The following is a 26,718-nucleotide window of genomic DNA, read 5'->3' on the forward strand; positions in this document are numbered from 1 at the left end:
ACACAGATATGGCACAATCACCAGGATATACAGAGCCAATTTCCACCTTACACAAATCAGCAGACTTGGTATCCTCGGCGGGACACACACTAACTACACCCACCTGGGCGCCCAGATGACCCTCCTGGTAGTCACCTGGACGCTGATGATCTGGCCTCGAGGGACGCTTGGCACAAAAGCTGATGTAGTGTCCACTTTCGCCACAATAAAAACAGAGTCCATTCCTTCTTCTGTGTTCTTTGCGGGCCAGGGATCTATTAATTTTGCCCAGTTCCGGAGGTTCCTCCACGGTGACCAGAGGACGAAACATAGTAGGCAGAGGTTTGGAGGGGACAGAAGAAGGAACATTAATGACACAGGGGTGGTCTAGGCGTGGTCTTAGTGTGCGATCAATGGTAATCGCCAGGGAAATGGCCTCTTCAAGGGAGCTAGGGGTGGGGTGACTGACCCAAGCATCTCTGAATGTCACATATGTGTTCAGGTCCCCTGAAAACTTGTCAGGCTCCTTGAGCGTGACCACTGGGATGGCAGGAGTGGTAGCTGGTAGCTGCTGGGCCAATAGCTGGACTTGCTTGGCCAGCTCAGAAACGAGGGCCGCAAGACCCTCAAAGTGGGCAGACAACTCCTGTGCTGAGTCCATACTAGCCTCAGGTAAGGAGTAAAAAAATTTTTGGGCCGGATAATCTGTCAGAAACCGGACAGCAGGACAAGACAAACAGTGAGCCCTAAGCTCAGCCCCGCCCACTGTCCTCTACCTATTTGCCACAATCCGCCCTAAAATGGCGGCGAGCAACTGGGCGGCAGTCCCTGCGCTGGCTAGGTGGGACACAAGGACAAGACAGACAGACAAAACACAATAACGAATGGTCAACAGTCCGGGTCACAACAAACGGGCAGCAAAAGTACAAAATCACAATCCGAAGGCAAAGTCAATATACAGGCAGTATGGTCAGGGGCAGGCAGCAAACAAGAATGGTCAGAAAGGCAAAGCAGGGTCAGAATCAACAGAGCAAGCATAGCAAACACAGAACCAGGCAGAGACAAGCTCACTATCCGGCAAAGATATCCCAGACTGAGGTAGTTATATAGGAGGCCAGGGTTCTGATCCAGAACATAATTGGACCATCCCCCTGAACTCCAAGCACAGACACCTGGGAACAAGACAGATCCACTGGCAGGAAGACCTGTCAGTCACAGCAGAACCAAAACAGATTAACCCTGACATGGCCAAACAGAACTCAGCAGGTAAAGTCGGGTGTGTCTCTCAAAGTGAGCAAATAACCAGTGTTCACACACTACAAAACAAAACACAGAAACAGAATGCAAGAAAATCAGCACCTTCTCGGCCGCACAGCATGAGCAGAGGGACGCATGACGCTCCACAAAGATACAGTCCTGACAATGGCCCTGAACTTTCTTCGAAAATAAGATAGGGGTTTATATAATTTTTTTCTCCAAAATAAGGGCTAGAGCTTGTTTTCAAAAGTCTATGAACATCAATCACATGTGCTCAGTTCGTTAGTTCCTAGCTTTTAATGACTTATTGTCATTATATTGACTATAAGACAATGTAATGACAAGGGGAAAAAACAATACCAGGCATGCATCCACAGACAGCTGTTTCAGGGGGTTGCCCCTCATCAGTGTGGAGCAGGATTTTGGCTAGGTGGGAGCATTGCCTAGTAGAGACATATGGGAAACAGATACCTGATCTCAGGGAGCCAAAAGCCAAAAATAGAAATGTCAGCTGCTGGTTAAAGCGTTTAATACAATTAAATCCTAGGTGCATTGCTCCCTGAGAAATACAAATATACAAAAAAAAAGCCTGTGGAGCCTCCACACTGATGAGGGGCAACACCCAGAAACAGCTGTCTGTGGATGGATACCTGGCCTTGGTTATTCCCTTGTCATTATAGGGCCACTTAATATGGTGGTTTTGGTGGTTTCCCTACAGGAGTCACCCTCTTGGCTGGTTCCTTCCGGGAGGGATATCTGTCTGGTCCTGTGTTTTGAGACTCTTAAATGAGGCTTAGTATTCAAAAGGCTAGGCAGGTTTGCACTTAGGAGACAAGGTCAAAATCAGGACCAGTAGCAATAGCAATAAAACACTTGACAACAGAAGTGAGAAGAAAGTAGCTTAATCCTCAGGTGGTGTCCAACATTAAATTATGGTAATATCACCGTAATAGATGTAAAAAAAAAAAAATAATGTAAAGGAAAACTCAAAAGTCAAAAGGCCAAAAATGGCGACTATTCTTATCCTTAATCCCTTGATAAATCTCACTGCGTTTTTTTCTGGATTCAGCCATCTGCAGACACAACGAGACACAACAAGCCACTCTCCATATCTCCGTCGAGTGAGTATTATTCCAGCCTATGGACGGCACAATGCTTTAATGTGTTTATAGGGTTCTAGAGGGTTCAAAAACATCAAAGGGAACTTGAATAATCAGCACAGTGAAATAAAAGATCAAACGGAATATCTTTAAAACAGATCTGAGCAGCTTAATTCTCTTCCCATGTTACTGGAGGAGATTTTCCTCCTCTTTTCTCTTTTTTTCAGTTTCTTTTTTTATTCCCACTTACAAGACGTCCTTTGATCTGTGTTGATGTCTTTTTCTATCCCAGTTCCTCATAGAATGTGTGTATCTTCCCAGTCAGTGGTCACTGTGAATATTAAAGACATGGAATCTCCTTTGTTGTGGCTCAACGCAACCTCCGCTCTACCTGTATGGGAACGTATGGAGCGCAACAATTTATTTAAATTTAATTATATAAAATATTATTTTGTGTATTCAGTGATAGGTGACCTTTACATAGCCTTTATTGTATGGCTCTGTCCTTGTTGTATCTTTATGAGACAATAGCAAAACTACAGTAAGTTCAGATTCGCGAAGCCTCAAATGTTTGGCCATTTGGCTTCCTGGAAAACATGTATAAACCCAATGGGCTTTATCCATCCTTTACAGCCACCAGGAGTCAAATGCCGAGCATGCGAGTCTTCGTGAGCCCAAACTTAATGTAGTTTCGCTCATCTGAAACTACTCTGATGCCTTAGAGTAACACCATGTTGGAGAGATAGCCGTTTGAGATGAGCGTAACTAACGCATGCTCGAGTCCGATTGTTCGGCATTTGAAAATTGGTGGCTGAAGAAGTTAGATGCAGCCCTAGAGAGTCCAGAAAACATGGATACAGCATATGACCGTATCCATGTTTTCCAGACAGCTTTTTATCTGCATCCAACTTCTTCAGGCACCAGTATACAAATGCCCAAGAACTGGACATGAGAATGCGGGAGTTGCGCTCATCTCTACTAGCCATACATACTATACATACTTTAAACTTTAAAGAGGTTATCCTGGATTAGAACAATGTATCCATTTTCTTCCATGTTCTTGTATGTGGTATTACAACTGAGCTCAATGCCTGCAATGGCTGCGATACCACACTCAAATTGAGGACAAGGGTGAAGCTGTTTCTGCAAGGAAACAGCTATGTTTTTTCTAATCCTGGATAACCCCTTTGAGAGTATAGTGTTGCTTTGAGTTACCAAATTATTCGGGTTCTGTATTGTTCGGCATTTGAGTTAGATGCCGCAGTAGGGAGTCCTGGAAAACATGTTTTCCTGGCAGCATCTAATTTCTTCAGTCCGATGGCTAGCATTTGGGTTCAGAGAACGTTGCCGAACCCGAACAGTCCGGCATCTCCGCTCAAAACTATAAGAGGGAGCAACACTCCAAGATCCACCAGACATCTTGTTCTAATGATGTGGCTTCAATTCTAGTCACCAAAATGGAAGAACGGCTTGGGTCAGGGAGGTAGATTGATGGAGGCCCCATGATATGTGGTGGAAGGGATGGAACACGTTCCTCTACAATATGTCCACGCTTATTAAAATACAGGGATTTCAGTGACTGCAGTTGACTTATTTGTTATGAGTTCAAGGGTTCCATGACTAAGAATCCTGACAGATTCGAAATGCGCCTGCTCTATGACTAATTTAAGGGTTGTGTTATTTTTATGATAAATGACCTGTATGCTCTTATAATTCATCAAATAAAGTAATGTTTTATAGAAGATGAGCGCTGGAAATATCTGCCTTATTTCATGAAGTCCAGGGAGACATGCCTAAACATATGCACCGAACATGCATCTAGCATCATGTTATGGAGGAGTTGAGCAGATTGATATAGAGTTTTGGGTAAAATAATTCAGTATAACGTGGGTACCTGAGGGTCTAGGGCTCGAAGCTAAAATTCAGCACCAATGGTCATTCAGGTACAACATAGGAGGGGAGCTATGCAATATCTAGTCCCAGTTAGGCTGAAGCATTCAGGCTGGTGTTTTACATTGTGCCTAATGAATGAAGCGGAAGCCACTCGAAATGCGCTGTGGTTATCTAGTAAAAAACCTTCATCAATTCAGACACCCAATAATTAACTTCCCGAAATGAGGTTGTGATGGACATTTGTGTTGTTCCCAGCCTATAATCATCTGTACACAACGTCCTTCGCTTAATTTATAAAATTTATGGCCTGTTTGTCGGACAAAGTGCCGGAAATATATTTGTGGTTATTGCGTCTCCCCAAACCGCTCACCACACAGAAGAAAAATGACATCCAGGCCGCCTGTTCCTCCACACACTTTGAATGAAACTGGCACATTTTAAAGGGAATCTTTCAACTACAATTCATGTTCCAAACTGCTGACACTGTATATAGCCCCTGGGGCAAGGAGGCACATGGTACCTTTCATGTATCTGTCTGAGCTTCCAAAGTAAAAAAAAAAAATAATAATAATAATAATAGTTTTAGGGTTTTTTTCTGCAATGAGTCATAGAGGTGTTCCCAGGCTCCTAAAGTGCTAAGAGCTTAAACACCTCCTTGCTCCCCGTCCCATCCCAACTCTGATTGATTGATAGTCAGGGCTCAGTCTCCAAATCTTATTCCAGTGCTGTGCATACAAGTTGTGCCCTGATGCAAGGTTTATAGGCAGAGCTCAGCGTCTAGCTGACTGTCAATCAAGCAGGGGCAGGGATGGGAGGGGGAACATAGCGCCATTATAGTCCTAGCGCCATTATAGTCCTAGCACTTCAGGGGCTTGGGAACCCAATTTTGCAGCAGAGAGTAAAGGCATTTTATACAGTATGGAAGCACAGCTGCATATATGATGGGTACCACATGTCTCCTTGCTGCTTTCTAACAGAGTCAGCAGCTTGGAATGTAAGTCGAAGCAAATAGATTCACTTTAAGGCTATGTTCACACTTCGTAAGAGACGGCCGATCTCAGAGAAGATAATCCCAGCCGGATTATCTTTTGCGCCGCAGAGTTCTGATGCGGGCGCATCCGTGCGCGCCTGCATCACAACTCCCCACTGCACACCACTGAGCGTGTGGCCGGAGCCGTTCGCTCTATAGTGTGCAGTGACAATGTTTTCTGCGGCCGCTATTCAATTTCTACGGCGCTGCTAGGGATCCCGGCCGGAGTGTATACTATGTGTACACACTCTGGCCGGGATTCCTTCAGAAGGCAGCACTATGTAAGTTCCGTGGGAATCACTGCCGTTGTTACAACGGCCGTGATTCCCACGGAACTTAGGTTGTGTGAACATAGCGTAAGGGTGGAGGAAGGTGAAAGACCAAAACTGACTCCCAAGAGAGCCCCCTAAAAGCACTTGTGCTATGTATTACAACTTGGCGCCATTCACTTCAATGGAACTGAGCTGTCCTACTGCTGACAAACCAAGAACAAGAGTTGTTCTCTCTTGTTTCTGATAGAATGTTTTTTTTTTTTTTTTTTAAATCTTAAATAACCCCTTTAAGCAGACTATCTGCGGGATATAGAAATAGGAGTCTGACAGCTCTTTATTCCCTTGTTCCGTCAAGCCAAACGCTCATACATATTAAGTAATTGGGTGAGCTGGCTGAACCAACGCTCAGCTGACAGCTTTCTATTATGTACGGCCAGCTTTAGCCTCTCTCTCTCTCTCTTGTATCCTACAACAATGCATGGTTCATCTCCCATGTAACATGTGATATCATAATGAGGTTTTACATGGGACTGCAGATCTACGTCCGTGAAATAACACGTTCCGCTAAATCTCTATTCGGCCATCGCCTCTGTATTTAGCTCTCGCTTCCTCATCCAGCCAGGATTTCTTCTTGATAAATCGCTGAACGTTCTAATCACTTTCTCCGGTGGTCTTGAAATGACCCTTCAGAAGAGATCTCGAAACGCCGGTGATCAGAGTCCTTATTGCGCTTTGAAAATCCCGAGATAAACCGGCTTTGACGAAACAGCAACTCATTGTTTCCAACTGACTCCGTTAATTGCCGGCATTAATAATTAATCACTTTCCCATATTTTAAGCATGAAAAGTGACGTGTGAAATGTGTGTTGGTAGTGGGCACCGAGCGGAGCGCTGTCACCATCATTCATCAGCCGTATTATCGGGGCATTACTTATAAATGTTATTATGCCTCATCTCAATACCGCCATTAATATATTTGTACTGATGAAGTGTTAAACTGAGGGCGAAAAAATACTCATTATTCTCATTTCGACTTTCTAGTAGCTATAAGGAATAAACCGCGATTTAGCCGACTGTTTGCTTAGCTGCAATGGTTCATAGAACTTAGTGGGGTATTCTGTTTAAACATAACTGCCCATGGTGAGACTAACAATTCCATACTTGTTATTATCTATTCAGTCTCCTTCCCCCAGTTCTCAGCTGCTGCTTTCTGCTGAAGACACAAAAATCTGTATGTGAGCTTTTCCCTCTGTCTCCCCCCTCCCTTCTGAGACAGCTGATGTAAACAAGCCCCTGGCAGGCTTTCTCTGCAACATTGTGGTTTCTTTTAAATGCTGTTATTAATTAACCCTCCCAACATTACAAAGAAGCTACAATGTTGCAGATAAAGCCTGCCAGGGACTTGTTTACATCAGCCATCTCAGAAGAGAGGGGGATGAGGAGGGGGAGACAGGATAGGGATGATTGTGACAGATTTTGCACCAATAGTCCTCTCTGTCTAGAACTGCATTCATATATTTTGAGTCTTCAGAGCTGTAATCTTCCAGGTGATCATGAATTATTCGAACAAAACAAAATTTCACCATGTTAAAAATAAAATGTATTTATTTTGAAGGGCCTACTCAGAATTAGAAATAACACAGCTACTCTCTTGCAAAAAAAACAAAACAAACAGTGCCACCCCTGTCCTTAGGTTTTATGTGGTATTACAATCCAGCTTCATTCACGTTAATGAAACTGAGCTGCAGAATCCCCCTTGGAACCCTTGGAACCCGCGTACAGTGCCGGTCTATTACCAAGCACCGCCCCAGGTGGGGGTGACTTCGGGTGAACCCACCGGCCCACAGCATGAGGAAACCCCCTCCCCTCTGTGACACGGCTCCATTGCTTCTTGCCCGGCCGGTGCTTTGTAATAGACCCCCCCCCAGTACCGGATTATAATAGGTCCGTTTCGGGCAGTAGCCCGGGACCCTGAACTCCAGGCCACCCAAACAGACTTTTACTTTCAGTGTTGTATTATCTCCAGGCTACAGTTTTGCCATGGTTTGCATAAAAATCGCTGCTTTTTACACAATTTTACACAAATCAGGGCAAAACTTTAGCCAGGAGACAATGCATTACACAAATTTTACACAAATCATGGCAAAACTTCAGCCAGGAGACAATGCATTAACATTAGAGAACATACTTAAGGACCTTATCGTGTGACAATGATGTCACCACAGGTCCTTTACAGGCTGCACTATGGAGGAAAAAGACTAAAGCTAGTGCCGCCATAGTTACAGTGGGTTGGAAGGCCCAAGCTTGGTGAACAGCCCGGGGCACATGGTGAAGTTAATCCGCCCCTGCCCGCCCACCCCCACAATAAAACATGTATTAACAATCCTATGGATTTTGTATGTTCTAACTCTTTTGTTATATGATTCAGAAATAGAAATAGCAATGTCAGCTCTGCTACATCTGTACTCATGGATGTAGTTATAACAGCTGAAGAAAATATCATCTCTTTAGCGCACACTTTATGGCCGGTTATTAGTCGGCGTTCTTCGCGGGTTCCATAACTGTGGCTGAATCCGGCGGCCGGCGCACGTGACGTCCACGGCTTTGCGAGGATTTAAGGTACGACTTCTGGAAATATACTGATACTCTACAAGTTCTGTTTGCTTGTTTAAAAACAGGCGAGATTAGTTCTTTGCCTACAGAAGGATTACGGTATGTTCTCCGCCGGAGATTAAGATGCTGACCTTGATAGAATTTCAATCTCTGTTATGTTTTTCATGCGCCGGAGTATGAGGTTGGACAAAGTTCCACATGATAATCTGTCCGCGGCTCGATATTCCCTTTATCCGTCCAGGCGGCTCGGTACGGGTCCACAATGCGGTTATTGAGCGATACTTTACTATGTGGGAAAATGAAGCAGTCACAGATAATTAACCACATACAGCGCTGAATTCCTAAAGAGCGTCCGTCTTCTGCGGCCGCCGCTGAGCCGCCCCGCCGGGTAATATACTGTACTAATCCTATTTATGGAGGGAAATATTACCGTATAGCACAATGATCGTGCCCGGCTGCTCATGGTAAGAACATATCCGGGATGTGGGGGGGGGGAGTATATAGGGAAGGGATCTCCAGTAACGGTATATACTCCAGTAACGGTATATACTCCAGTAATGGTATATACTCCAGCTAATATCCCAGGTTTTCACTGATGATACTAACAAGAGGAAATCTGTACTGGTCTGTAATAAAGAGCGAGCAGGAGATCCTATACAGATCCTAGAGTTTTATTGCTGCTCGTTGTGAGTAGTGTGTGTAATGTGTGCTGTGCGTGTCTGATGGGTGTGTAATGTGTGCTGTGCGTGTCTGATGTGTGAGTGTAGCAGAGCTGTGAGTAAGTATGTGTGTGTGGCAGAGCTGTGTTTGTGTATGTATGTATAATTTGTGTACTGTCTGTATGGTGTGTGTGTGTGTGTGTGTGTGTGTGTAGCAGTGTAGAAGAGCTGTGTGTGTATGTATGCGTAATTTGTGTACTGTTTGTATGGTGTGTGTGTGTGTGTAGCAGCAGAGATGTGTGTGTGTGAGCGTGTAGCAGAGTTGTGTGTATGCATGTGTAATTTGTGCTGTTGTGTATATGGTGTGTGTGTATGATGCTTGTGAGTGTATCTATTCCTTTCACCTGTTTGATGTGTGTGTGTGTATGTGTGTGTTGTGCTCGGTTGATGTGTGTGTGTATCTGTGTGTGCTACAATAGTCTGTAGTGTGTACAGCTGTGTGTGTAATGTGTGCTGTCCTTATCTGATGTGTTTGTAATGTCTGTTGTGCTTGTCTGGTGTGTGTGTGTGTATGTATGTGTGTAGCAGAGCTGTATGTGTGTTGTTTATGTGCTCTGCTTCTATGGTGTATGTATGTATGTGTGTGTGTGTGTGTGTGTGTGTGTGTGTGTGTGTGTGTGTTCCAAACTAGTCTGATTTGTGTGTGTAATGTTTTTGTGTGTAATGTGTGTGTATCTATGCATCTTACTTGTTTGATGTGTGCATGTGTGAGCTGTGCTTGTTTGATGTGTGTATGTCTGCTGTAGTTTGAAGTTTGTACTGTATGTTTGTGCTGTAGTTGTGTGCTGTAGTGTGTGTGTGTGTGTGTGTGTGTGTGCTTTTTTGATGTGTGTCTCCCATGTACAGTATATGCTAAACTTGTCTAAAGTGCATTCTGAGTATGTCTGATGTGAGTCCTATGTATGTCTGATGTGTGAAATACATACAATTGTGTCTTTTTAGGAAAAAATGTAGGCTTTAACCTCCCTTCTAAACTCTTTATTCACTTTAAACTTCTAAAAGCCTTCTCCGGGCAACCATCGTACTTTCACTGAGGGATCAGATTACAACTGTCTGTAAAAGTTTATAGAGAGGGGAGGGGAAGAGAAAGGTGGGTAGATGAAGAGATATTAGCAAACAGACACACAAAAGAATGCTGCTGAGAGCTCTGCTAATTTATATAAGTTATATCTCAACGCAGGGCTGGATTTACAGTTAACACTGCTACGTACTGCTCTATAATGTCCTTCATGTTGCTGCTGCTTCTTCTATAGAGATATTGCGGTGTACGGAGGAGTGTGTGTAGTGTATAGGAGATATCATAGCAGCTAGTCTATACACATCTTATAGCCGCCATTTATACCGGCACTAGTTTTGCAGATGAAGCAGAGCTGGAGTTGCCTTTAAGGACAACTTCTCATGGGAAGGAATTACACAGGTAAAATCCATGGGGTAGGAAATACTATGCATTTTTATAGACGTCTTCAATACATTGACAGGGAGTTGGCCCTCCATCTTTCCTCCTCATGGATGGTGGAAGACTAGAAAAAAGCAAACTTTTCCTGTCCGGTCTGTTTTATTCATGACACTTCTGTGCCAGCTCTTGTGCCTTTCATATGGGAGCAGCTGCATGAGGAGAAAGAGCAGGCAGGGTGCCTCAAATCTAATCGCCGACTTCCAAAATCTAATCGAAAGGCGCGAGCCCTTATCAATAATTCAGGGCTTTATTACTGATATGGTGCCGTAGACCATCATACAGCATAAATAATGGATCCACAGAGGCCCAACGTGTCCTATTGTGTGCAGGAGCCGACCGGCCGCTCCCAACAACAACAACACAACGCTTGTCTCTACAACATTGCAGGAATAATAAAAGATGGGGATGTATACCGGGAGCATGTCCGCTCTACATGTGCCCTTACCATACACCATATGTCACCTATATGAGAGCCGGGGGGTGGGGGGGGGGACACATGGCAAGCAGCTCCCCCCTTACCTGCCGGGGGACTACAAGTCACAGCACATTATCTATGGCTCTGGCTACTTGCATCTACACCCTGAATAGTGTTCACACTGCACAGCTACTAGGGAAGAAATGTAATGATGGAGACATCTATCTATCTATCTATCTATCTATCTAACTACTGTATCTATCTATCTATCTATCTAACTACTGTATCTATCTATCTATCTCCTATCTATCTATCTATCTATCTATCTATCTATCTATCTATCTATCTCCTATCTATCTATCTATCTATCTATCTATCTTCTATCTATCTCCTATCTATCTATCTATCTATCTATCTATCTATCTATCTATCTATCTATCTATCTATCTATCTATCTATCTAACTACTCTATCTATCTATCTATCTATCTATCTATCTATCTATCTCCTATCTATCTATCTATCTATCTATCTATCTATCTCCTATCTATCTCCTATCTATCTATCTATCTATCTATCTATCTATCTATCTATCTATCTATCTCCTGTCTATCTATCTATCTATCTATCTATCTATCTCCTATCTATCTATCTATCTATCTATCTATCTATCTCCTATCTATCTATCTATCTATCTATCTATCTATCTTCTATCTATCTATCTATCTATCTATCTATCATCTATCTATCTATCTATCTATCTATCTATCTATCTATCTATCTATCTATCTTCTATCTATCTATCTATCTAGATAATCACACAAAAGTCGCAGCACTCGGTAAAAAATGTAGCTGGTGGGTGCACTCCGCGTACCCCGATCCAGGTGTACTCCAATATAAATTCAAACATGCGGCAGCACTCCAAGAATTCCAAAAACAAAGTGAAAATTTATTAGCACTCCATGCAAAAATACAGCGACGTTTCTGACTGCACACCGCAGTCTTTTTTCAAGCTCAAGTGAACACACTACCCATACCGGTATATATACGTGATACAATCAAGTGATCTGACGTGAAAAAAAGGCATCAACAGGTGTGCTAGGATTGACACATAGATCCATATGTCAAAGAATATAGTGATAATAGATACAAAATCATAGTGTATAGTATCTAATAAACTAATTACATAAATTCAAGTGTATGTGAATATAAAATAAGTATAATACAAAATATCAGATGTAAAAGAAATCAGGATTGCTCGCTCACCGTTAACGGACAGAAGCCGTATGAAGCTGAAGGCTGTGGAGCGCACGCCTAGATGGAACGCAAACATTGTGCGTGTACGTGTAGGCTGCGCATGCGCAATAAGCATTGTATTACGCCCACCCCTATTCTGACAGATCAGTACAATGGGAACGCCCACAAAAACAAATAATGAAAATAAGTCCATACATAGGTAAATGCCAGGGATTATCAGTGTGTCAAATCACGTGTTGAGCAGACTTCATGGCTTCTCCCAATATTGCGGGGGGTGAGAGAGCAGGACAGTGAATCCGTCGGCGCTCTCCCTCCACTATCTTCCGCCACCACCAACTAGAACTCCACAGCAGCTCAAAGCTCCGATTTCATTCCTCAGGTAGGGCATCAGACAAACCCGTAGGGACCACTCATCTGAACACATATAACACACACCCTTCTGCTAGTCACCCGGACTTGAAAAATATTCAGATACGGTCTGTCAGGGGGATCATCAAAATGAATTCGGCTTTCTGTTTTCCTTCTAAGGCGAGCGTGCATCCATGATTTCCACAAATAGCTTGATGTCAAATCTGAAAAAATGGAAACAGATATGTACAAGGTAAGTATATTGTATATAAAAAAACTGTTCAAATATTAATAAAATGTTTTTCTCTGTGTTCACCTCCCATGTCACAAATAGCCAGACCAGAAACACATCACAAGAGTCCGAATTCACCACTAATCCGCCATCTCCATAATAGATGCCATTATCTAGATCAGTTGCAATATTTAGGAAGGATCTTATAGTCAGCATTGAGGCCCCTAGGTCTCAGCGTATCCAACCTAAAGATCCATTCCAACTCCTTACGTTTCAATTTCGAATGTCTATCTCCTCCGTGGGGTAATGGTGCTATCTGGTCAAGCACCAAAAATCTCAAATCACGCTCCGTATGACCAGCCTCCACAAAATGTTTGGGTACAGGGAGGTCCAATTTACCCTTCCTGATTGTGTACCTGTGTTGGGTGATTCTTGTCCGCACATCATATGTTGTCTCCCCAACGTATAATAGTTGACATGGACACATCAGTAGGTATATTACCCAATCAGAATCGCAAGTGAAATACTTGCGAATATCAAATGTTTTGCCAGTTCTGGGGTGTGTGAATTTATCACACTTAACCTCTTAAGGACATATGACGTACCGGTACGTCATATGTCCGCACTTGCACTTCAAAGCGGGGCCGCGCGGCGGCCCCGCTTTAAAATGCCGCGATCCCGGGTGCCGCGAGTAGCCCGGGACCGCTGCTATTAGTGGGCACGGTCTGATCGCCGTGCCCGCTAATTAGCTAATCGGAGGCAGCTGTCAAAGTTGACAGCTGCCTCCGATTACCGGAGGCAACGTTTCCCTGGGGTCTAGTGGGGTCCGTTACTGATGCCGGCCGGGGACGCGTCCAAGATGGCGCCGCCCTCGGCTCGGCACTCGTTCGTTTTCGGCTGCAGCAGCCGAAAGCAAACGAGTGCCGATCTCATGGATCTCTGCAGCATATCTATGCTGCAGAGATCTCAATGAGAGATCAAAGTGTATATACTAGAAGTCCCCCAGGGGGGCTTCTAGTATATGTGAAAAAAAATAAATAAAGTGTTGTTTATAGTAAAAAGCCCCCTCCCCTAATAAAAGTCTGAATCACCCCCCTTTTCCCAGGTTTTAAATAAAAGTAAACAAATAAATAAATAAACATGTTTGGTATCGCCGCGTGCGTAATCGCCCGAACTATTAATTAATCACATTCCTGATCTCGTACGGTAAACGGCATCAGCGCAAAAAAATCCCAAAGTGCAAAATTGCGCATTTTTGGTCGCATCAAATCCAGAAAAAATGTAATAAAAAGCGATCAAAAAGACGTATATGGGCAATCAAGGTACCGATAGAAAGATCACATCATGGCGCAAAAAATGACACCTCGCACAGCCCCATAGATCAAAGGATAAAGCGCTATAAGCCTGGGAATGGAGCGATTTTAAGGAACGTATATTGGTTAACAACAGTTTGAATTTTTTACAGGCCATCAGATACAATATAAGTTATACATGTTATATATCGTTTTAATCGTAACAACTTGAGGAACATGCATAACAAGTCAGTTTTACCCCAGGGCGAATGGCGTAAAAACACATTTCCCCCAAATAAAAGAAATGCATTTTTTTTTTCAATTTCACCACACTTTGAATTTTTTTCTGGTTTCGCAGTGTACTTTATGCAAAAATTCAGCCTGTAATTGCAAAGTACAATTAGTGACGCAAAAAATAAGGGGTCATGTGGGTTTCTAGGTGGAAAAATGCAAGTGCTATGGCCTTTTAAACACAAGGAGGAAAAACCGAAAACGTAAAAGCGAAAATGGGCCACGTCCTTAAAGGGTTAAACATGTATTTACAATTCACACACCTCCAGCAGGGATAAGAACCCGTCTTACGGTTATCCACCTGTGCAACCATACGGTCCCCGGTTTTCACCAGCTGATCCTTTAAATTCCTAGATCTCCTATAGGAAAGCAAAGGTTTCAGCTGGAATTCCGGGATATCAGGAAAAGTATCCTTCACAACTGTCCAATGTTTATGAACTATTTGTGCAATGTCACTGCTACATGTGTTATAAGTAGTGACCAGTGGTATCCGTGACGGCCGTGCAATTTTTGTTGTAGCAGATAGAAGACTACTCCTGTCAAGTGTATCTACACTCCTACAGTGTTCATTGACCACACATCGTGGGTAACCCCGTTCAATGAAGTTGTTAATCATGGTGTTATATGCCTTACCCAGTCTAGCTTCATCCGAGACTATGCGTTTAGCCCGTAAGAATTGACTCTTCGGCAAGTTCCGCTTCATAGTCGGAGGATGACTAGATTCATATCTCAACAACGTGTTGCGATCAGTGGATTTAGAAAAAATGTCCGTCTGCAATTTTCCTTCATGTATATATACTTGTGTATCCAGAAATGACACCGATGCATGTGAATGTGTCATCGAGAACGTGATATCACTATCCACATGATTTAGGAAATGCAAAAAATCAAGCAATTCATTCTCTGACCCTGTCCACACGAGGAAAATATCGTCTATGAACCTCCACCACCCCAATAAATGACGGGAGTGGTGTGATCCATAGACGAATGTCTCCTCCAATGCCTGTACAAACAAATTAGCATAAGATGGGGCCACATTGGACCCCATCGCCGATCCCATCAACTGCAGGAAAAAATTCCCTTTCACGGTAAAAAAATTACACGTAAGAACCAACTCAAGTAACTCCAAGATAAATTGTTGACACTGTTCAGACCACTCAGATCTGGCCAAGACCCCTCTAACCGCTGCAATCCCTTTCTCATGTTTAATAGACGTATACAGACTCGTGATATCCAGAGAGGCCAAAATTGCTCCCTCTGGTACCACGAGTCTGTCAATTTTATTGATAAAGTCCGTGGTGTCCCTTATGTAGGACCGCATCTGAAGAACACTCGGCTGTAACACTTTGTCCAAAAAAATGGAAGAACGGCTCATGAGAGAGTCACGGCCAGACACAATAGGTCTGCCTGGTGGGCATTGAAGATTTTTATGGATCTTCGGCAAAGTGTACAGCCTGGGGACCTTAGGATGCTCGGTCCACAAAAAAGTCCTCAGTTTCTTATCAATGATGTGATTGTTGTATGCTACGTCCAATATGACCTTAAGTTTATCCTTAATTAATATTGTTGGGTCTTGAGTCAGTGGTCTGTAAACAGATGTATCACTTAGTTGTCTGCTGATTTCATTGTCATACATAACTGTGTCCATAATGACAATCGCCCCACCTTTATCGGCTGGTCTGATGGTGATTTTGTCATTATGGGCCAGCTCAGTCAAAGCCTGTGCCTCCTCCCTCCTAAGGTTTGGATGTCTCAAAAAACCATCCGGAGTGTTCCTACGCAATCGGTCAATGTCAGTCTTAACCAGGTGAGAATATGTTTCAATAGCATGTACCGTCTGTGTGGGTGTGAAATCACTTCGGTTATACAAATCAAACTCATTCAATGACATTTCAGCTTCACAAGGTGTCACTGGGTTATCAGCTATGGTCTCACCCCATACCCTTAATTTTAACCGTCTAAAGAATTGAAAAAGATCCAACTCCAAATTAAACCAGTTAACATGGGCCTCGGGGCAAAAAGAAAGACCCTTACTTAACACAGTCACTTGATTGTCCGATAACACACAAGACGATATATTTACCACTGTCGTAGATTCAGTTAGTTCACTTTCGATTCGTCCTTCCGTTTCTGCGACCCCTTGTTCTGTGTGCGTGTTCTGGATACCTTGGTGGTTGTAGATGCCTTTGGTGTATCGCCTCCTCCGACTGCCCCCTCTTCTGGTAGGTTTTTTCCGTCCGTCAGGGGGCGCTGCTCGAAAAAAGGCTTCCTCGGTGTATTAGGGACAGTTGCATTGGAACTTTGAAGACGATCTTTGCGTTTCTGATTCTGATTCTGTCCATCTTTATTCCACGCATATAGATTCCCCGAAATATAGTCCTTTTCATCCCTGAACCATTTCCTCTTTTTGGTCTCTTCTATATCTTTACGGTATTTACTCAAATAATCATTTTGTCTTTGTAGATAGGCTGCATATTCATCCGGAGTCAAGCCTGCCTCCAATGTCCGCTCCAATTCAGTACGTCTATCAGTCAACAAAAGTAAATCTTTTTGTAGAAATTTAATATTAAGCAACAATATGTCTTGACCATAGCAATTGGATATGTGCTCAAACATACGTTTAAACTCATCATGAGACGTGTTCAATGAAGGTCTAAGCTGGGATCGTAGGCCCCTGGGGATCCGTTTGTATCTATAATATTCACCCAACGTAGTGAGGTGTAGCTCAAGTCCAACAATCTTTCTAGTTTCCATTTCGTACTCACGTTTAATGTCAATAAGAGCAGGAGTACGCAGAAATGTGGGATCTCCCGTCAGACCTCCCATGATGTGTCTAGCCTCGCCATCCGTGAACACAGGTGCATGGGTGTAGGTAGAATCAGCCGGTAAACCAGTCGTAGCAAATGAGGAATCGGTGCCTGCGTTAGGATCCATTTAGATAATCACACAAAAGTCGCAGCACTCGGTAAAAAATGTAGCTGGTGGGTGCACTCCGCGTACCCCGATCCAGGTGTACTCCAATATAAATTCAAACATGCGGCAGCACTCCAAGAATTCCAAAAACAAAGTGAAAATTTATTAGCACTCCATGCAAAAATACAGCGACGTTTCTGACTGCACACCGCAGTCTTTTTTCAAGCTCAAGTGAACACACTACCCATACCGGTATATATACGTGATACAATCAAGTGATCTGACGTGAAAAAAAGGCATCAACAGGTGTGCTAGGATTGACACATAGATCCATATGTCAAAGAATATAGTGATAATAGATACAAAATCATAGTGTATAGTATCTAATAAACTAATTACATAAATTCAAGTGTATGTGAATATAAAATAAGTATAATACAAAATATCAGATGTAAAAGAAATCAGGATTGCTCGCTCACCGTTAACGGACAGAAGCCGTATGAAGCTGAAGGCTGTGGAGCGCACGCCTAGATGGAACGCAAACATTGTGCGTGTACGTGTAGGCTGCGCATGCGCAATAAGCATTGTATTACGCCCACCCCTATTCTGACAGATCAGTACAATGGGAACGCCCACAAAAACAAATAATGAAAATAAGTCCATACATAGGTAAATGCCAGGGATTATCAGTGTGTCAAATCACGTGTTGAGCAGACTTCATGGCTTCTCCCAATATTGCGGGGGGTGAGAGAGCAGGACAGTGAATCCGTCGGCGCTCTCCCTCCACTATCTTCCGCCACCACCATGCACCTGTGTTCACGGATGGCGAGGCTAGACACATCATGGGAGGTCTGACGGGAGATCCCACATTTCTGCGTACTCCTGCTCTTATTGACATTAAACGTGAGTACGAAATGGAAACTAGAAAGATTGTTGGACTTGAGCTACACCTCACTACGTTGGGTGAATATTATAGATACAAACGGATCCCCAGGGGCCTACGATCCCAGCTTAGACCTTCATTGAACACGTCTCATGATGAGTTTAAACGTATGTTTGAGCACATATCCAATTGCTATGGTCAAGACATATTGTTGCTTAATATTAAATTTCTACAAAAAGATTTACTTTTGTTGACTGATAGACGTACTGAATTGGAGCGGACATTGGAGGCAGGCTTGACTCCGGATGAATATGCAGCCTATCTACAAAGACAAAATGATTATTTGAGTAAATACCGTAAAGATATAGAAGAGACCAAAAAGAGGAAATGGTTCAGGGATGAAAAGGACTATATTTCGGGGAATCTATATGCGTGGAATAAAGATGGACAGAATCAGAATCAGAAACGCAAAGATCGTCTTCAAAGTTCCAATGCAACTGTCCCTAATACACCGAGGAAGCCTTTTTTCGAGCAGCGCCCCCTGACGGACGGAAAAAACCTACCAGAAGAGGGGGCAGTCGGAGGAGGCGATACACCAAAGGCATCTACAACCACCAAGGTATCCAGAACACGCACACAGAACAAGGGGTCGCAGAAACGGAAGGACGAATCGAAAGTGAACTAACTGAATCTACGACAGTGGTAAATATATCGTCTTGTGTGTTATCGGACAATCAAGTGACTGTGTTAAGTAAGGGTCTTTCTTTTTGCCCCGAGGCCCATGTTAACTGGTTTAATTTGGAGTTGGATCTTTTTCAATTCTTTAGACGGTTAAAATTAAGGGTATGGGGTGAGACCATAGCTGATAACCCAGTGACACCTTGTGAAGCTGAAATGTCATTGAATGAGTTTGATTTGTATAACCGAAGTGATTTCACACCCACACAGACGGTACATGCTATTGAAACATATTCTCACCTGGTTAAGACTGACATTGACCGATTGCGTAGGAACACTCCGGATGGTTTTTTGAGACATCCAAACCTTAGGAGGGAGGAGGCACAGGCTTTGACTGAGCTGGCCCATAATGACAAAATCACCATCAGACCAGCCGATAAAGGTGGGGCGATTGTCATTATGGACACAGTTATGTATGACAATGAAATCAGCAGACAACTAAGTGATACATCTGTTTACAGACCACTGACTCAAGACCCAACAATATTAATTAAGGATAAACTTAAGGTCATATTGGACGTAGCATACAACAATCACATCATTGATAAGAAACTGAGGACTTTTTTGTGGACCGAGCATCCTAAGGTCCCCAGGCTGTACACTTTGCCGAAGATCCATAAAAATCTTCAATGCCCACCAGGCAGACCTATTGTGTCTGGCCGTGACTCTCTCATGAGCCGTTCTTCCATTTTTTTGGACAAAGTGTTACAGCCGAGTGTTCTTCAGATGCGGTCCTACATAAGGGACACCACGGACTTTATCAATAAAATTGACAGACTCGTGGTACCAGAGGGAGCAATTTTGGCCTCTCTGGATATCACGAGTCTGTATACGTCTATTAAACATGAGAAAGGGATTGCAGCGGTTAGAGGGGTCTTGGCCAGATCTGAGTGGTCTGAACAGTGTCAACAATTTATCTTGGAGTTACTTGAGTTGGTTCTTACGTGTAATTTTTTTACCGTGAAAGGGAATTTTTTCCTGCAGTTGATGGGATCGGCGATGGGGTCCAATGTGGCCCCATCTTATGCTAATTTGTTTGTACAGGCATTGGAGGAGACATTCGTCTATGGATCACACCACTCCCGTCATTTATTGGGGTGGTGGAGGTTCATAGACGATATTTTCCTCGTGTGGACAGGGTCAGAGAATGAATTGCTTGATTTTTTGCATTTCCTAAATCATGTGGATAGTGATATCACGTTCTCGATGACACATTCACATGCATCGGTGTCATTTCTGGATACACAAGTATATATACATGAAGGAAAATTGCAGACGGACATTTTTTCTAAATCCACTGATCGCAACACGTTGTTGAGATATGAATCTAGTCATCCTCCGACTATGAAGCGGAACTTGCCGAAGAGTCAATTCTTACGGGCTAAACGCATAGTCTCGGATGAAGCTAGACTGGGTAAGGCATATAACACCATGATTAACAACTTCATTGAACGGGGTTACCCACGATGTGTGGTCAATGAACACTGTAGGAGTGTAGATACACTTGACAGGAGTAGTCTTCTATCTGCTACAACAAAAATTGCACGTCCGTCACGGATACCACTGGTCACTACTTATAACACATGTAGCAGTGACATTGCACAAATAGTTCATAAACATTGGACAGTTGTGAAGGATACTTTTCCTGATATCCCGGAATTCCAGCTGAAACCTTTGCTTTCCTATAGGAGATCTAGGAATTTAAAGGATCAGCTGGTGAAAACCGGGGACCGTATGGTTGCACAGGTGGATAACCGTAAGACGGGTTCTTATCCCTGCTGGAGGTGTGTGAATTGTAAATACATGTTTAAGTGTGATAAATTCACACACCCCAGAACTGGCAAAACATTTGATATTCGCAAGTATTTCACTTGCGATTCTGATTGGGTAATATACCTACTGATGTGTCCATGTCAACTATTATACGTTGGGGAGACAACATATGATGTGCGGACAAGAATCACCCAACACAGGTACACAATCAGGAAGGGTAAATTGGACCTCCCTGTACCCAAACATTTTGTGGAGGCTGGTCATACGGAGCGTGATTTGAGATTTTTGGTGCTTGACCAGATAGCACCATTACCCCACGGAGGAGATAGACATTCGAAATTGAAACGTAAGGAGTTGGAATGGATCTTTAGGTTGGATACGCTGAGACCTAGGGGCCTCAATGCTGACTATAAGATCCTTCCTAAATATTGCAACTGATCTAGATAATGGCATCTATTATGGAGATGGCGGATTAGTGGTGAATTCGGACTCTTGTGATGTGTTTCTGGTCTGGCTATTTGTGACATGGGAGGTGAACACAGAGAAAAACATTTTATTAATATTTGAACAGTTTTTTTATATACAATATACTTACCTTGTACATATCTGTTTCCATTTTTTCAGATTTGACATCAAGCTATTTGTGGAAATCATGGATGCACGCTCGCCTTAGAAGGAAAACAGAAAGCCGAATTCATTTTGATGATCCCCCTGACAGACCGTATCTGAATATTTTTCAAGTCCGGGTGACTAGCAGAAGGGTGTGTGTTATATGTGTTCAGATGAGTGGTCCCTACGGGTTTGTCTGATGCCCTACCTGAGGAATGAAATCGGAGCTTTGAGCTGCTGTGGAGTTCTAGTTGGTGGTGGCGGAAGATAGTGGAGGGAGAGCGCCGACGGATTCACTGTCCTGCTCTCTCACCCCCCGCAATATTGGGAGAAGCCATGAAGTCTGCTCAACACGTGATTTGACACACTGATAATCCCTGGCATTTACCTATGTATGGACTTATTTTCATTATTTGTTTTTGTGGGCGTTCCCATTGTACTGATCTGTCAGAATAGGGGTGGGCGTAATACAATGCTTATTGCGCATGCGCAGCCTACACGTACACGCACAATGTTTGCGTTCCATCTAGGCGTGCGCTCCACAGCCTTCAGCTTCATACGGCTTCTGTCCGTTAACGGTGAGCGAGCAATCCTGATTTCTTTTACATCTGATATTTTGTATTATACTTATTTTATATTCACATACACTTGAATTTATGTAATTAGTTTATTAGATACTATACACTATGATTTTGTATCTATTATCACTATATTCTTTGACATATGGATCTATGTGTCAATCCTAGCACACCTGTTGATGCCTTTTTTTCACGTCAGATCACTTGATTGTATCACGTATATATACCGGTATGGGTAGTGTGTTCACTTGAGCTTGAAAAAAGACTGCGGTGTGCAGTCAGAAACGTCGCTGTATTTTTGCATGGAGTGCTAATAAATTTTCACTTTGTTTTTGGAATTCTTGGAGTGCTGCCGCATGTTTGAATTTATCTATCTATCTATCTATCTCCAATCCATCTATCTATCTATCGGTCTGTCTGTCTGTCTATCTATCGTTCTATCTATTTCTGAGCATTTTATTCCCAGTAAGAATAGGTCAGTGTTTTAAGCAAGTTATTCAAGTCATCAATCATTCAGCTGACAATCATCTCTTCCGTCCTCCTCATACACATGATCGTTCATGTATTCTCTATAGGGAAAGAGCTCCAGCGGCGGCTTATTCCTCTGAGAACTAAAGGGTCAGGCAGTAAAAATCAATCACTCCTATCTCCACCAACATCATCTATCAGTGGAGACTCAGAAGGCCTCCATACACTTTATACTGACAGCCCATCCCGCCACTGGTGACTTTAGTATAAAGTGTATGGACATCACACACTGTTACCTGAAACCTCAAAAAAGACCATAAATAGGTATAAAAGGCATCTGATTATTATTATTATTATTATTATTATTAGTAGTAGTAGTAGTAGTAGTAGTAGTAGTAGTAGTAGTAATAGTAGTAGTATATTATTATTTTTTTTTTATTATTATTATTATTATTATTATTAGTAGTAGTAGTAGTAGTAGTAGTAGTATATTATTTTTTATTATTATTATTGTTGTTGTTATTATTATTATTATTATTATTATTATTATTATTATTATTATATGTTATTATTATTATTATTATTATTATTATTATTATTATTATTATATGCACGCACTGTATAAAAAACCATCCGGAATTACCGATACATTATTCTCAGATTGGATTTCTTCTGTCGGCCTTGGGTAAAGCTGGAGCGTGGCCCTATGTCTCCGGGAAACTCCACACAAGTCGTGGAGAAGAGACACAATCCCGGGTGATTATGCGCGGTAATGAATTAGTGCGGCCGGCGTGCGTGAGTGGCACAGCAATGGCGGCTCGTTGTTCTCCAGACATTGACAAACCACTTTAGCTCGGCTCCCATTGTTTGTGATGTCACCAGCCGCTCTTGATGGCATTTGCAGTGGTATTATTCACAGTTTATATTATTACAACCTGAAGATCATAATTACTACAGAGAATTACCAGCGGAGGCCGATGAATACTTAACCATGGCGAACGGAGGAGCGGGGACTCATCCTCATCCACATATACAGTCATTTCCAGGAAATTCCCCAGGCATTCAGGCTCCTTCCATTGTACGCGATCCCCCTCCCACCAATTATTCTTATCATTTTAATTTGTCTTTGTCTTTAGGGTTTTATCTGGATGGTTAACCCTGAAATGTCTATTTCATGTATCTAGTAGTAAAAATTAGATGTAGAATAAACTGAAATAGATAGATCTCATAGGGATAGATAGATAGATAGATAGATAGATAGATAGATAGATAGATAGATAGATAGATAGATAGAAGATAGATAGGAGATAGATAGATAGGAGATAGATAGATAGATAGATAGATAGATAGATAGATAGATAGATAGATAGATAGATAGATAGGAGACAGATAGATAGGAGATAGATAGATAGATAGGTAGATAGGAGATAGATAGATAGGAGATAGATAGGAGATAGATAGATAGATAGATAGATAGATAGATAGATAGATAGATAGATAGATAGGAGATAGATAGATAGATAGATAGATAGATAGATAGATAGATAGGAGATAGATAGATAGATAGATAGATAGATAGATAGGAGATAGATAGATAGATAGATAGGAGATAGATAAATAGATAGATAGATAGATAGATAGATAGATAGATAGGAGATAGATAGATAGATAGATAGATAGATAGATAGGAGATAGATAGATAGATAGATAGATAGATAGATAGATAGATAGATAGATAGGAGATAGATAGATAGATAGATAGATAGACAGATAGATAATAGATAGATAGATAGATAGATAGATAGATAGATAGATAGATAGATAGATAGATACTGTAGATAGATAGATAGATAGATAGATAGATAGATAGATAGATAGATAGATAGATAGATAGATAGATAGATAGATAGGACATAGATACTGTAGATGGATGGGTGAAGAGGAAGGAAGAAAATATTAGATAAATAGCAAAGTGTATATAGCACAGTGTATATAGTATAGAGTATATAACATAGTATATATAGTATTGTATATAGTACAATGTATATAGCATAGTGTATTTAGCATAATGTATATAATACAGGGTATATAGTACAGTGTATATAGAATAGTGTATCTGGCGTTGTGAATATAGCATAATGTACGTAACACAGGGTATATAGCACAGTATATATAGTACAGTAGAGGATCCCCATTATAGTCTCTATACAGCTAAACTCTCCTTTTTATGGAATTTGTGGCTCATTTCCCCTGGATAAATATATTTCAGACAGATTAATGGGGCAGAATTTGGGTGAGATTCTCCCGCAGATGGTGGGAATAAACTTTCCTTGCTAATGAGTGTGCCGGGGAGCGGATCTCGGAGCGCTCTCACGACCATTATTTTATTGGCTATATATATGTATATAATATAATGTAAGGTAAGGAGGATCAGTCAGTGCCCCTTATTTATGGCACCTCTATGGGGTCGCCCCGGAGTAATCAGGATAGGGAAACAAATATATCACCGGGACATTCAGGACCAAATTGCGGCATCGTTTTTCTTAATGGTTTTTATGAATCTAATAAATAAGTGAGAACTGCAGCTGCTTCTACTGTATTACGTGTAATCCTCTTACTAGGACTAGATACCAGCTCTACACAGGCATCGCACACCGTGTAAGTGGTTGCAGTACAATTACTCAGGATTAAAGTCATTGTCTTCCATCTTTTCCATCTGCCCAAACCAACATGAAGACTGCTTTCATCCACAACTTGTTTCTTGTCTAAGTAGGTAGCTCCTTCAGTAGGTAACTAGGTTCCCCCCCCCAATAGATTTCTCAGTATGTTGGTAGGTCCTCCAATGGGTAGGTAGATTCCTACAGTAGGTAGGGAGGTTTACCAGTAAGTCAATAAGACCACCCAGTAGGTAGGTAGTTCCCCTAGTACGTAGGTGGGTCTTCCCAAATAGTATATGCATTCCCTAGTAGGTAGATAGTCCACCCAGTAGTAGACAAGTTGGCCAAAAAAGTAGATAGCTCCTTACCGATATGTAGCTTGACCCCCGAATAGGTAAGTCCCCTGGGAAGTAAGTAGGTTACCCAGTAGGTAGGTAAGTCTGTCATTCCTTCCTATTTATCACGACCCCTTAAAAACCTCTCTCTGTTCCGACACCAAGCAGCAGGATCTTCTTCATCCTTCGCTCTAGCCCCTTCTGTCTTACATTACAAGAGTAAGGGTTGGGACATGGCTCATGTCGTCCCAATTTTCTCCTGCACGCATGTCCTCAGGATATATAAACAGCTTGAAGTGACATTTGCTCCCCTGGGGATCTGGGGTAGGCACCCTAGGAGAGCACCTATTCTCGCCTACCAAGTATCCCAGCCCTGATTTGAGATATGGGTAGAGTCGGGAAGACCATCCCAACCACATATACAACTTGTGTCTTCTTGCGCCACTTGGGATATGCTTAACCAAAAGGTGAGATATAGGGTGTATCTGTATCTGTAGCACACTAGCCTAACATCAAATAAGGGATTTTCAAAAGTTGCCTAGACATAAGTATACAATAAGAAAATCCCATAACTAGTGTTGAGCGAATTTGCCCAATGTTTGGGTTCGGCAACGTTCGTCCAAACCCGAGAACTCAGCATTTGACTCCTAACGCCTGAAGAAGTTGAATGTCACCCTAGGGAGGCTATGGCTGTATCCATGTTTTTTCTGGCAGTTCTAGAGAGACATTCAAGTTCTCCAGACACTGGAAGTCATATGCTGAGTGCTCGGGTTCAGATGAATGTTGCCAAACCCAAACTTTTGGCAAATTCGCTCAACACCTATACCCAGAACTCCTCAATCTTTAGGGATAAGAGTGAAGTATAGTAGGTTACTCTGTTGACCACTTCCACCTCTTCTATGACCACAAGGGTGCACATCTTGGTCCATCGGTCTTCTACATTGTGTCATTATTCTCGTAGCCCAGATAACTTCCCTTCCGGATCACGATCTTTGTGCATTGCAATCTTGAGCATCCTTCACACCCTAGTAACAGTGAGAGGTGCTGCAGGATGCCCTATGGAGCCTTGAGCAACCTATTTAGATTCAAAGAAGCTACAGTAAAGTCTAGTCTAGTAAACAGTGAGCTCTAGTTAGAGCTTGGCACAGGACGAGGTTCTATCAGTAGTCGGCCATTAATGCATGTTTTTTCTCGCTACTTTATTGCACCATGTGCCAGAATAGGTAGATGGGATTTCTGATCACGTACAGCCGAGCACCTGACCCTGGTGTCTCCAAGCTGAGTTAATTCCTACCTTGGCGATGCCAAGTCTTACGTTCTGCCAGTTTTGCATGAGATGTTTTCTTGGTGTCCTCATTTGGCTGTTCTGATCATCAGGGAGGGGGGGGGGAACGTCGAAAGTTTATGAAGTGTTCTCTGAATATTTAGTGTTCTCTGATGGGTCTATGGAACATAGACACCTGTATTTAATAATTGACATGGCCCACCATCCCCAGATGTGATATTCCCCGTGTTCCTCCACCATGCACAGATCTTCCTCTTTGTGGTCTCCTAGACCTTATGATGCAATATTTACACAAGGAATTCTTACTTGAAAAGAAGCAGCGAGTA

General features: G+C 42.4%; 1 protein-coding gene across 12 annotated transcripts in view; it reads left to right on the forward strand.

Annotated features, from left to right (window-relative positions):
* Nucleotides 1–26,718, forward strand: part of CELF4 (CUGBP Elav-like family member 4) — a 911,277-nt gene that overhangs the window by 705,004 nt on the left and 179,555 nt on the right. The window lies entirely within an intron of this gene.

This window comes from Dendropsophus ebraccatus, chromosome 3, assembly GCF_027789765.1.
Source record: "Dendropsophus ebraccatus isolate aDenEbr1 chromosome 3, aDenEbr1.pat, whole genome shotgun sequence".
NCBI lineage: Eukaryota > Metazoa > Chordata > Amphibia > Anura > Hylidae > Dendropsophus > Dendropsophus ebraccatus.